The sequence below is a fragment of the Bombina bombina genome, chromosome 4 (assembly GCF_027579735.1).
Source record: "Bombina bombina isolate aBomBom1 chromosome 4, aBomBom1.pri, whole genome shotgun sequence".
NCBI classification, from domain to species: Eukaryota; Metazoa; Chordata; class Amphibia; order Anura; family Bombinatoridae; genus Bombina; species Bombina bombina.
Genome location: NC_069502.1, coordinates 316,117,100 through 316,128,587, shown reverse-complemented (window position 1 = coordinate 316,128,587; position 11,488 = coordinate 316,117,100). Strand labels below are relative to the sequence as shown.

At 43.1% G+C, this 11,488-nt stretch overlaps 1 protein-coding gene across 1 annotated transcript in view; it reads right to left on the bottom strand.

Annotated features, from left to right (window-relative positions):
- Positions 1–11,451: 11,451 nt before the first annotated feature.
- Positions 11,452–11,488, bottom strand: part of EIF2A (eukaryotic translation initiation factor 2A) — a 351,702-nt gene continuing 351,665 nt past the window's right edge. Inside the window, exon 14 of the mRNA XM_053710036.1 lies at positions 11,452–11,488. This exon is cut by the window's right edge and continues 689 nt beyond it. The gene's annotated coding sequence lies outside the window, so the exon portion shown is untranslated.

The following is an 11,488-nucleotide window of genomic DNA, read 5'->3' as shown; positions in this document are numbered from 1 at the left end:
GTAGGCCACTGAGGTGATATTGTCCGACTGGAACCTGATAAACCTGGCTAAGGACAACTGAGACAAAGCCATGAGAGCATTGTAAATCACTCAACTCCAAGATATTTATGGGGAGAACAGACTCCTCCCGAGTCCAGAGTCCCTGCGTCTTCAATGAGTCCCAGACTGCTCCCCAGCAGGTTGGCGTCCGTGGTCACGATTACCCAGAAAGGTCTCCAGAAGCATGTGCCCCGAGACAGATGCTCCTGAGAAAGCCACCACGTGAGTCTCTTGTTGACTGATCTAAATCTGTTCTCTGAGACAAATCCAAATGGTTCCCGTTCTATTGTCTGAGCATGCATAATTGCAGATCTCTCAAATGGAATTGAGCAAAGGGAATGATGGAAGCGACCATCAGACCAATTACCTCCATACATTGAGCCACTGATGGCCGAACAGTAGACTGGAGAGAGAGGCAAGAGGAGAGAATTTTGGATTTTCTGACCGCCATCAGAAAAATCTACATAGCTAGGGAATCTATTATGGTCCCTAAGAAAACCACCCTTGTAGCTGGAACAAGGGAACTCTTTTCCAGATTCACTTTCCAACCATGAGAACATAGAAAAAAACAACAAGATCTCTGTATGAGTTTGCTTGTTGAAAAGATGGAGCCTGAACCAATATGTCGTCCAGGTAGGGTGCCAATGCAATTCCCCAAGACCTGATCACTGCCAAGAGAGCCCCCAGAACCTTTTAGAAAATTCTGGGAGTTGTGGCTAGGCCAAAAGGAAGAGCCACAAACTGAAAATGTTTCTCTAGATATGCGAATCTCAGGAACTTGTGACGATCCCTTTGGATGGTTACATGAAGATACACATCTTTTAGGTCTATGGTCATTATGAACTGGCCCTCTTGGACCAAAGGAAGAATGGAACGAATGGTTTCAATTTTGAAGGATAGAACCCTGAGAAACTTGTTGAGACACTTTAGGTCTAGAATAGAAAAGTTCCCTCTTTTTTGGGAATCACAAATGGATTTGAATAGAATCCTAGACCCTGTTCCCTTACTGGAACAGGAACTATCACTCCCAGGGAAGAAAGGTCCCAAACACAATTAAAGAATGCCTCTCTTTTTATCTGTTCTGCAGATAATCTTTAGAGGTAGAACCTGCCCCTGGGAGAAAAAGTCTTGAATTCTATTTTGTAACCCTGAGATACTATGTCAACAGCCCAGGGATCTGGGACATCTCGTCTTCACGCTTGATAAAAAAGAGAAAGTCTGCCCCCACTTGATCCGATCCTGGATATGGGGTGAACCCTTCATGCTGATTTAGACTCAGCTGCGAGTTTCTTTGATTGCTTCCCCTTGTTCCAAGACTGATTGGGTTTCCAAGAAGATTTGGACTGTTCCTGCTTGGAAGAGGAAGACTTTCCTTTGAAGTTACGAAAGGAACGAAAATTACTCTGACGCCCTTTAGGCCTTTTCTTCTTGCCTTGTGGTAGAAAAGACCCCTTTTCACCCGTACTATCAGAAATTATTTCTGCTAGACCAGGTCCAACAAGGTCTTACCCTTGTAAGGAAGCACCAGAAGCTTGGACTTAGAGTTAATGTCAGCTGACCAAGATTTTATCCACACCGCCCTGCGGGCTAGAACAAAGAAGTCAGATATCTTGGCTCCCAGTTTAATAACTTGCATGATAGCATCAGAAATAAAGGAAATGGCTAGCTTGAGAGCCTTAATCCTGTCTTGGATCTCCTCCAAAGGAGTCTCAGCCTGAAGAGAATCAGAAAAGGTGTTGTACTAATAAGATGCCGCACTTGACACAGTGGCAATACAAACCGCAGTTTGCCATTGAAGACCTTCCTGAATATACAGCTTCTTCAAATAAGCCTCCAGCTTTTTGTCCATGGGATCCTTAAAAGAGCAGAATCCTCTTCAATGATTAAGGAAAAGGTATTAGCAAAAATGAAAGACAAAAAATGTAATTCACTTATTTAATATACTGTCCATTTAAGAAACAGTAGAACAGAATAGGTTAGACAACCCGCGTCCTCACTGCTTAAAGTAAAATGGCCCCCGTAAGCAATTCAAAGGGAAAAAAGAAAACGGCATTTATATTACTAGCGTTTTACTTTTCACTTAACTCAACAATCTATAGTACGGCCTCTACACCTTATCTTACACTAAGGTGCCTACCTGCCCCCTTCGATAATCCCAGCAGTAATGAAAAAACGTCCGGATTCTAGACGGTCTCACTCTCGCATACAGTCGACCTCACCGCTTGGGATTACTGAAAGCGGAGACGGAAGATCATGTGACCGGGATGATTGAAGCTGCGCAACAACAAAAAAATCTGCGCTTCATAGCCGGCAGAGGAAGGCCAATCAGGAAGTCGACCTCACCGCTCGGGATTACTGAAAGCGTAGATGGAAGATCACGTGACCGGAATGATTGAAGCTGCGCAACAAAAACATCCGCGCTTCATAGCCGGCAGAGGCAGGCCAATCAGGAAAGTGTATTACCGAAGGATATTAAATTCCCAATAAAAATAAAGTATCTGAACCACCATAGAGGGTTAACTCCTAAGTCTCCATATCCACATACAAATAAGTAGAAAACAGAATTTATGTTTACCTGATAAATTACTTTCTCCAACGGTGTGTCCGGTCCACGGCGTCATCCTTACTTGTGGGATATTCTCTTCCCCAACAGGAAATGGCAAAGAGCCCAGCAAAGCTGGTCACATGATCCCTCCTAGGCTCCGCCTACCCCAGTCATTCGACCGACGTTAAGGAGGAATATTTGCATAGGAGAAACCATATGTTACCGTGGTGACTGTAGTTAAAGAAAATAAATTATCAGACCTGATTAAAAAAAAACCAGGGCGGGCCGTGGACCGGACACACCGTTGGAGAAAGTAATTTATCAGGTAAACATAAATTCTGTTTTCTCCAACATAGGTGTGTCCGGTCCACGGCGTCATCCTTACTTGTGGGAACCAATACCAAAGCTTTAGGACACGGATGAAGGGAGGGAGCAAATCAGGTCACCTAAATGGAAGGCACCACGGCTTGCAAAACCTTTCTCCCAAAAATAGCCTCAGAAGAAGCAAAAGTATCAAATTTGTAAAATTTAGAAAAAGTGTGCAGTGAAGACCAAGTCGCTGCCTTACATATCTGATCAACAGAAGCCTCGCTCTTGAAGGCCCATGTGGAAGCCACAGCCCTAGTGGAGTGAGCTGTGATTCTTTCAGGAGGCTGCCGTCCGGCAGTCTCATAAGCCAATCGGATAATGCTTTTAATCCAGAAGGAGAGAGAGGTAGAAGTTGCTTTTTGACCTCTCCGTTTACCAGAATAAACAACAAACAAAGACAAAGTTTGTCTGAAATCCTTAGTAGCTGCTAAGTAAAATTTGAGAGCACGAACTACATCCAAGTTGTGCAACAAACGTTCCTTCTTTGAAACTGGATTAGGACACAAAGAAGGCACAACTATCTCCTGGTTAATGTTTTTGTTAGAAACAACTTTTGGAAGAAAACCAGGTTTAGTACGCAAAACCACCTTATCTGCATGGAACACCAGATAAGGAGAAGAACACTGCAGAGCAGATAATTCTGAAACTCTTCTAGCAGAAGAAATTGCAACCAAAAACAAAACTTTCCAAGATAATAACTTAATATCAACGGAATGTAAGGGTTCAAACGGAACCCCCTGAAGAACTGAAAGAACTAGGTTGAGACTCCAAGGAGGAGTCAAAATTTTGTAAACAGGCTTGATTCTAACCAGAGCCTGAACAAAGGCTAGAACATCTGGCACAGCTGCCAGCTTTTTGTAAAGTAACACAGACAAGGCAGAAATCTGTCCCATCAAGGAACTTGCAGATAATCCTTTTTCCAATCCTTCTCGAAGGAAGGATAGACTCTTAGGAATCTTAACCTTGTCCCAAGGGAATCCTGCAGATTCACACCAACAGATATACCAAATTATGTGGTAATTTTTCTGGTTACAGGCTTTCAGGCCTGAACAAGAGTATTAATAACAGAATCTGAGAACCCTCGCTTTGATAAGATCAAACGTTCAATCTCCAAGCAGTCAGCTGGAGTGGGTCGAACGGACCTAGAACAAGAAGGTCTCGTCTCAAAGGTAGCTTCCATGGTGGAGCCGATGACATATTCACCAGATCTGCATACCAAGTCCTGCGTGGCCACGCAGGAGCTATCAAAATCACCGACGCCCTCTCCTGATTGATCCTGGCTACCAGCCTGGGGATGAGAGGAAACGGCGGGAACACATAAGCTAGTTTGAAGGTCCAAGGTGCTACTAGTGCATCCACTAGAGCCGCCTTGGGATCCCTGGATCTGTACCCATAGTAAGGAACTCTGAAGTTCTGACGAGAGGCCATCAGATCCATGTCTGGAATGCCCCACGGTTGAGTGACTTGGGCAAAGATTTCCGGATGGAGTTCCCACTCCCCCGGATGCAATGTCTGACGACTCAGAAAATCCGCTTCCCAATTTTCCACTCCTGGGATGTGGATAGCAGACAGGTGGCAGGAGTGAGACTCCGCCCATAGAATGATTTTGGTCACTTCTTCCATCGCTAGGGAACTCCTTGTTCCCCCCTGATGGTTGATGTATGAACTTGGCCCTCGCTAGCTGAGGCCAAGCTTTGAGAGCATTGAATATCGCTCTCAGTTCCAGAATATTTATCGGTAGAAGAGATTCTACCCGAGACCAAAGACCCTGAGCTTTCAGGGATCCCCAGACCGCGCCCCAGCCCATCAGACTGGCGTCGGTCGTGACAATGACCCACTCTGGTCTGCGGAAGGTCATCCCTTGTGACAGGTTGTCCAGGGACAGCCACCAACGGAATGAGTCTCTGGTCCTCTGATTTACTTGTATCTTCGGAGACAAGTCTGAATAGTCCCCAGTCCACTGACTGAGCATGAACAGTTGTAATGGTCTTAGATGAATGCGCACAAAAGGAACTATGTCCATTGCCGCTACCATCAAACCTATCACTTCCATGCACTGCGCTATGGAAGGAAGAGGAACGGAATGAAGTATCCGACAAGAGTCTAGAAGTTTTGTTTTCCTGGCTTCTGTCAGAAAAATCCTCATTTCTAAGGAGTCTATTATAGTTCCCAAGAAGGGAACCCTCGTTGACGGAGATAGAGAACTCTTTTCCACGTTCACTTTCCATCCGTAAGATCTGAGAAAGGCCAGGACAATGTCCGTGTGAGCCTTTACTTGAGGAAGGGACGACGCTCAAATCAGAATGTCGTCCAAGTAAGGTACTACAGCAATGCCCCTTGGTCTTAGCACCGCCAGAAGGGACCCTAGTACCTATGAGAAAATCCTAGGAGCAGTGGCTAATCCGAAAGAAAACGCCACGAACTGGAAATGCTTGTCCAGGAATGCAAACCTTAGGAACCGATGATGTTCCTTGTGGATAGGAATATGTAGATACGCATCCTTGAAATCCACCTTGGTCATGAATTGACCTTCCTGGATGGAAGGAAGAAGTGTTCGAATGGTTTCCATCTTGAACGATGGAACCTTGAGAAACTTGTTCAAGATCTTGAGATCTAAGATTGGTCTGAACGTTCCCTCTTTTTTGGGAACTATGAACAGATTGGAGTAGAACCCCATCCCTTGTTCTCCTAATGGAACAGGATGAATCACTCCCATTTTTAGCAGGTCTTCTACCCAATGTAAGAATGCCTGTCTTCTTATGTGGTCTGAAGACAACTGAGACCTGTGGAACCTCCCCCTTGGAGGAAGCCCCTTGAACTCCAGAGAATAACCTTGGGAGACTATTTCTAGCGCCCAGGGATCCAGAACATCTCTTGCCCAAGCCTGAGCAAAGAGAGAGAGTCTGCCCCCCACCAGATCCGGTCCCGGATCGGGGGCCCGCATTTCATGCTGTCTTGGTAGCAGTGGCAGGTTTCCTGGCCTGCTTTCCTTTGTTCCAGCCTTGCATAGGTCTCCAGGCTGGATTGGCTTGAGAAGTATTACCTTCCTGCTTAGAGGACGTAGCCCTTGGGGCTGATCCGTTTCTGCGAAAGGGACGAAACTTAGGTTTATTTTTGGTCTTGAAAAGACCTATCCTGAGGAAGGGCGTGGCCCTTGCCCCCAGTGATATCAGAGATAATCTCTTTCAAGTCAGGGCCAAAGAGTGTTTTCCCCTTGAAAGGAATGTCAAGCAATTTGTTCTTGGAAGACGCATCCGCTGCCCAAGATTTTAACCAAAGCGCTCTGCGCCACAATAGCAAACCCATTTTTTCCTTCGCCGCTAACCTAGCCAATTGCAAGGTGGCGTCTAGGGTGAAAGAATTAGCCAATTTAAGAGCACGAATTCTGTCCATAATCTCCTCATAAGAAGAAGAATTACTAATAATCGCCTTTCCTAGCTCATCAAACTAGAAACACGCGGCTGCAGTGACAGGGACAATGCATGCAATTGGTTGTAGAAGGGAACCTTGCTGAACAAACATCTTTAGCAGACCTTCTAATTTTTTATCCATAGGATCTTGGAAAGCACAACTATCTTCTATGGGTATAGTGGCGCGCTTGTGTAGAGTAGAAACCGCCCCCTCGACCTTGGGGACTGTCTGCCATCAGTCCTTTCTGGGGTCGACTATAGGAAAACAATTTTATAAATATGGGGGGAGGTACTAAAGGTATACCGGGCCTGTCCCATTCTTTAATAACAATGTACGCCACCCGCTTGGATATAGGAAAAGCTTCGGGGGGCCCCGGGGCCTCTAAGAACTTTTCCATTTTACATAGTGGTTCTGGAATGACCAGATAATCACAATCATCCAAATTGGATAACACCTCCTTAAGCAGAGCGCGGAGATGTTCCAACTTAAATTTAAAAGTAATCACATCAGGTTCAGCTTGTTGAGAAATGTTTCCTGAATCTGAAATTTCTCCCTCAGACAAAACCTCCCTGGCCCCCTCAGACTGGTGTAGGGGCCCTTCAGAAACCATATCATCAGCGTTCTCATGCTCTACAGAATTTTCTAAAACAGAGCAGTCGCGCTTTCGCTGATAAGTGGGCATATTGGCTAAAATGTTTTTGATAGAATTATCCATTACAGCCGTTAAATGTTGCATAGTAAGGAGTATTGGCGCACTAGATGTACTAGGGGCCTCCTGTATGGGCAAGACTGGTGTAGACGAAGGAGGGGATGATGCAGTACCATGCTTACTCCCCTCACTTGAGGAATCATCTTGGGCATCATTTTTACTAAAAAAAATTTTATGACATAAAATACATATAGTTAAATGAGAAGGAACCTTGGTTTCCCCACAGTCAGAACACAATCTATCTGGTAGTTCAGACATGTTAAACAGGCATAAACTTGATAACAAAGCACAAAAAACGTTTTAAAATAAAACCGTTACTGTCACTTTAAATTTTAAACTAAACACACTTTATTACTGCAATTGCGAAAAAGTATGAAGGAATTGTTCAAAATTCACCAAAATTTCACCACAGTGTCTTAAAGCCTTAAAAGTATTGCACACCAAATTTGGAAGCTTTAACCCTTAAAATAACGGAACCGGAGCCGTTTTTATATTTAACCCCTTTACAGTCCCTGGAATCTGCTTTGCTGAGACCCAACCAAGCCCAAAGGGGAATACGATACCAAATGATGCCTTCAGAAAGACTTTTCTATGTATCAGAGCTCCACACACATGCAGCTGCATGCCATGCTGTCCTCAAAAACAAGTGCGCCATACCGGCGCGAAAATGAGGCTCTGACTATGATTAGGGAAAGCCCCTAAAGAATAAGGTGTCTAAAACAGTGCCTGCCGATATAATCATATCAAAATACCCAGAATAAATGATTCCTCAAGGCTAAATATGTGTTAATAATGAATCGATTTAGCCCAGAAAAAGTCTACAGTCTTAATAAGCCCTTGTGAAGCCCTTATTTACTATCTTAATAAACATGGCTTACCGGATCCCATAGGGAAAATGACAGCTTCCAGCATTACATCGTCTTGTTAGAATGTGTCATACCTCAAGCAGTAAGAGACTGCACACTGTTCCCCCAACTGAAGTTAATTGCTCTCAACAGTCCTGTGTGGAACAGCCATGGATTTTAGTTACGGTGCTAAAATCATTTTCCTCATACAAACAGAAATCTTCATCTCTTTTCTGTTTCTGAGTAAATAGTACATACCAGCACTATTTTAAAATAACAAACTCTTGATTGAATAATAAAAACTACAGTTAAACACTAAAAAACTCTAAGCCATCTCCGTGGAGATGTTGCCTGTACAACGGCAAAGAGAATGACTGGGGTAGGCGGAGCCTAGGAGGGATCATGTGACCAGCTTTGCTGGGCTCTTTGCCATTTCCTGTTGGGGAAGAGAATATCCCACAAGTAAGGATGACGCCGTGGACCGGACACACCTATGTTGGAGAAATACCTGTTACACTATGCAAGCGTAACTCTAGGGGGCGCTAGAAGAAATATCTAAAACAATCTGTAGGATAATACTGAAGTATAGTAAAAACAATAAAAACTTAAAAATAATATAAAATGATCAGATAATAATGTATAAAGACAAAATAATAATGACAATTACAGAAAAAATGAGACATGGACTCTCATCAAATGTGATGTGATGAGATCAATATAAACAGAAAATGCAGCTTAAAACAATATATAATGAATAAATAGTATTAAGTCTCTAATAAGTTCTTATCTGTATATGATATTGATGCTCAGACAGTCCCAAGATTAGGAGGGCACTTCAGAGGTTTATTAGTCCTCCTGGGTAGCACATATATAAGATTCTCCCTTAAATCCAGAAGTCAGCTCCTTGTCACAAAACCAGTCTGGGTAAATACTCTCTCTGTGCAAAGAAAATCACAAAGACAAGGGCGCCTCCTCGTGTGATATAGTTTGGACAAATGTAAAAATAGGTGAATACAGATTTTATACTCACAAGTAAAGCAGCACTCTGTTGTGCTTATAGAGGCAGACTGGGAATTCACAGTGTCCCAGTTCACTGACCAAGGCAGTGCAACAAATCACTCCAGGGTAGATTTCAATCAAGCTCAGGCTCTCAGCAAAGAGTTAAAATACCATAGTTTAATGGTGCAGTAAAATACAATATAAAATGTCACAAATGTGACCGTAACAATGGATAAACAAGCAACTAGTTTCTCAGATCTCTGTCTGTTTCCTCAGGGAAGCCTGAGGAAACAGACAGAGATCTGAGAAACTAGCACTTACCTGTACATCTAGCCGTCCGGCAGGAGGACAGCTCACAAGGCGTGAAAGGACACATACTCCTGTGGAGAAGAGAGAGAACAGAGTGAACCTACTCTGGCTTTCTATACCATGGGCAGTAAATATGTTAGGAAAAGCAGCAAGGCCCACCTGACAAGTTCCTAACTGCTTTAAAGCCACTACTACTTTACTGCAGAGATTGACGTGGACTACAGCTATACCCAAAAAACTTGCTTGTAGCAAAAAGAAATCCAATTTTCTTCAGACACCAAAACTTCACGAACAAAAGGCAAATGAGGCACCGGATGAAAGCAAAAAGAAATGTCCTTTATTTAAAAGGTATACATAAAAACACAGGTTACCAGCTTGAAAAACCCTTGGGGCAAAAGTGGAGTAGTGGTTTCCCACGTACGCTGACGCGTTTCGGCTGTTGCCGTAAGCTACGATTATTCGTGAACTTTTACTGGATATGAATATGGCACGGATGACAGCCTCTCAAAATAGTCAGCAGCAAAATATTTCCTCCGTGTGACACCGGCATCAAGGGTTTAGAAGCAGTTGGCTCTTTCCATTCTATCCTGTCTACCCGCCTCCCATCATGACGTCAAACACACCCAGAACCTGGTTGTGCACACGCTGGCGTGCTGTAGGGATCCTTCACCGTCTCGACTTCACCACCGACTGGAGCACATACGAATGCCGCGGGTGAGGAATCTGAGCCCTGGATTTCACAAGGTGGGTCCCCAAGATCAGCACTAGTTAATACCAGCGTGTGACTAGGTGTGTAATTGGTCGCCTCTTAACACAGTGTTGGATGTGGATTTCAGTGTGAAGTTTTTTAGGGGGCGGAGTGAAAGGAGAGTGTGCCACACAGGGGGATTTTGTGGAGGACATCGTCTCATTAACAGTGACTTGTCAGCAAGGTGCTGCCTCGTGTATGGTTCTTTTTTTACCAAAACTTCACCTCCTCCATTGACAGAGGCAAAGAGAATGACTGGGGATTATCGTTAGGGGAGTGACACTTAACAGCTTTGCTGTGGTGCTCTTTGCCTCCTCCTGCTGGCCAGGAGTGATATTCCCACTAGTAATTGATGACGTTGTGGACTCTCCATATCTTAGGAAAGAAATGAGGTCTTTACTGCGGTGCTCAACAGTGATCTTGCTTTTGTTTATTTTTATGACACCTTCTATTATTACTAATGTATTGTCAATATTCGAAGTCCAAGAGTGGCCTCCTGAGTTTTTCTTTTTTCAATGCAAAGTCAGTTTATATTTAGGCATTCTATATTAGGGTTTGCAAATATATTTACCGTTTATATTCTCTCTCTAAGACACAAAAATGTTCTGAGATCACTGCTATTGCTTAAATGTTTATTCATAGTTTTCTTATATTGTGTGCTCTTGATAAGTGATTGTGCACTTGCATTAATGATGTAAATTTTTGTTTCTCTTTATTTGACTGTAAACCCTTTTAAAAACCTCAATCAAAAAAAAAAAAAAAAAAAACCCACACTACTATTTTCAAATATAAGTATAGAAAAACGTATAAATATTTTAAAGTGTCCATTAAGTAGCTAAATAAAACACACTTACCCATAGACACTCGTCCACTATCAAACAAGTAGCAGACAGCCAAACCAGTAGTGAAACATATCAGCAGAGGTTATGGAATAGGAGTGTAATATAGATCTATAAAGGGAGGCAGAGGACACGTCCCTGCAACCAATTACAAAGGGCCTATGAAGGATTTCCCATGAGGTGAAATCATCGGATTATAAACCATTCCCCAAATACATCCCTCTGACAATCACTGTACTCTCAGGGGCCTCAACATAGACTGAAAAAACCCTTTCTCTGAAGAATCAAACGCACATCTTCATTCTTCAACCACCTCCAGCGGAGGCAAAGTAAAGACTGAGGTATGTGTGAGGTGGGAGGGGTTTTATAGAGCTCTTGGGGTTTGGGAATCTTTGCCTCATCATAGTGGTGGTGAAGAGAAATTCCCATGAGTAATGAATCGTGGACCTGTAAGAAATAAATTATTTCAAAAAGACTCATGTAGCAGGATTTCGTCATGTATTCATTTGATCCGGATGCTTGTACATTCCAAAGGAGTTCAACTTTTCTATTCACATTAATAAACGCTGATAGTGTTCTCTCAGTGCAAATGTTATTCATAACATTGCCTTATTTTCAGTAAAATAGAATGTCACTGCTTATTTTTGTTAAATAAGATTTTATTTTTCATAAGAA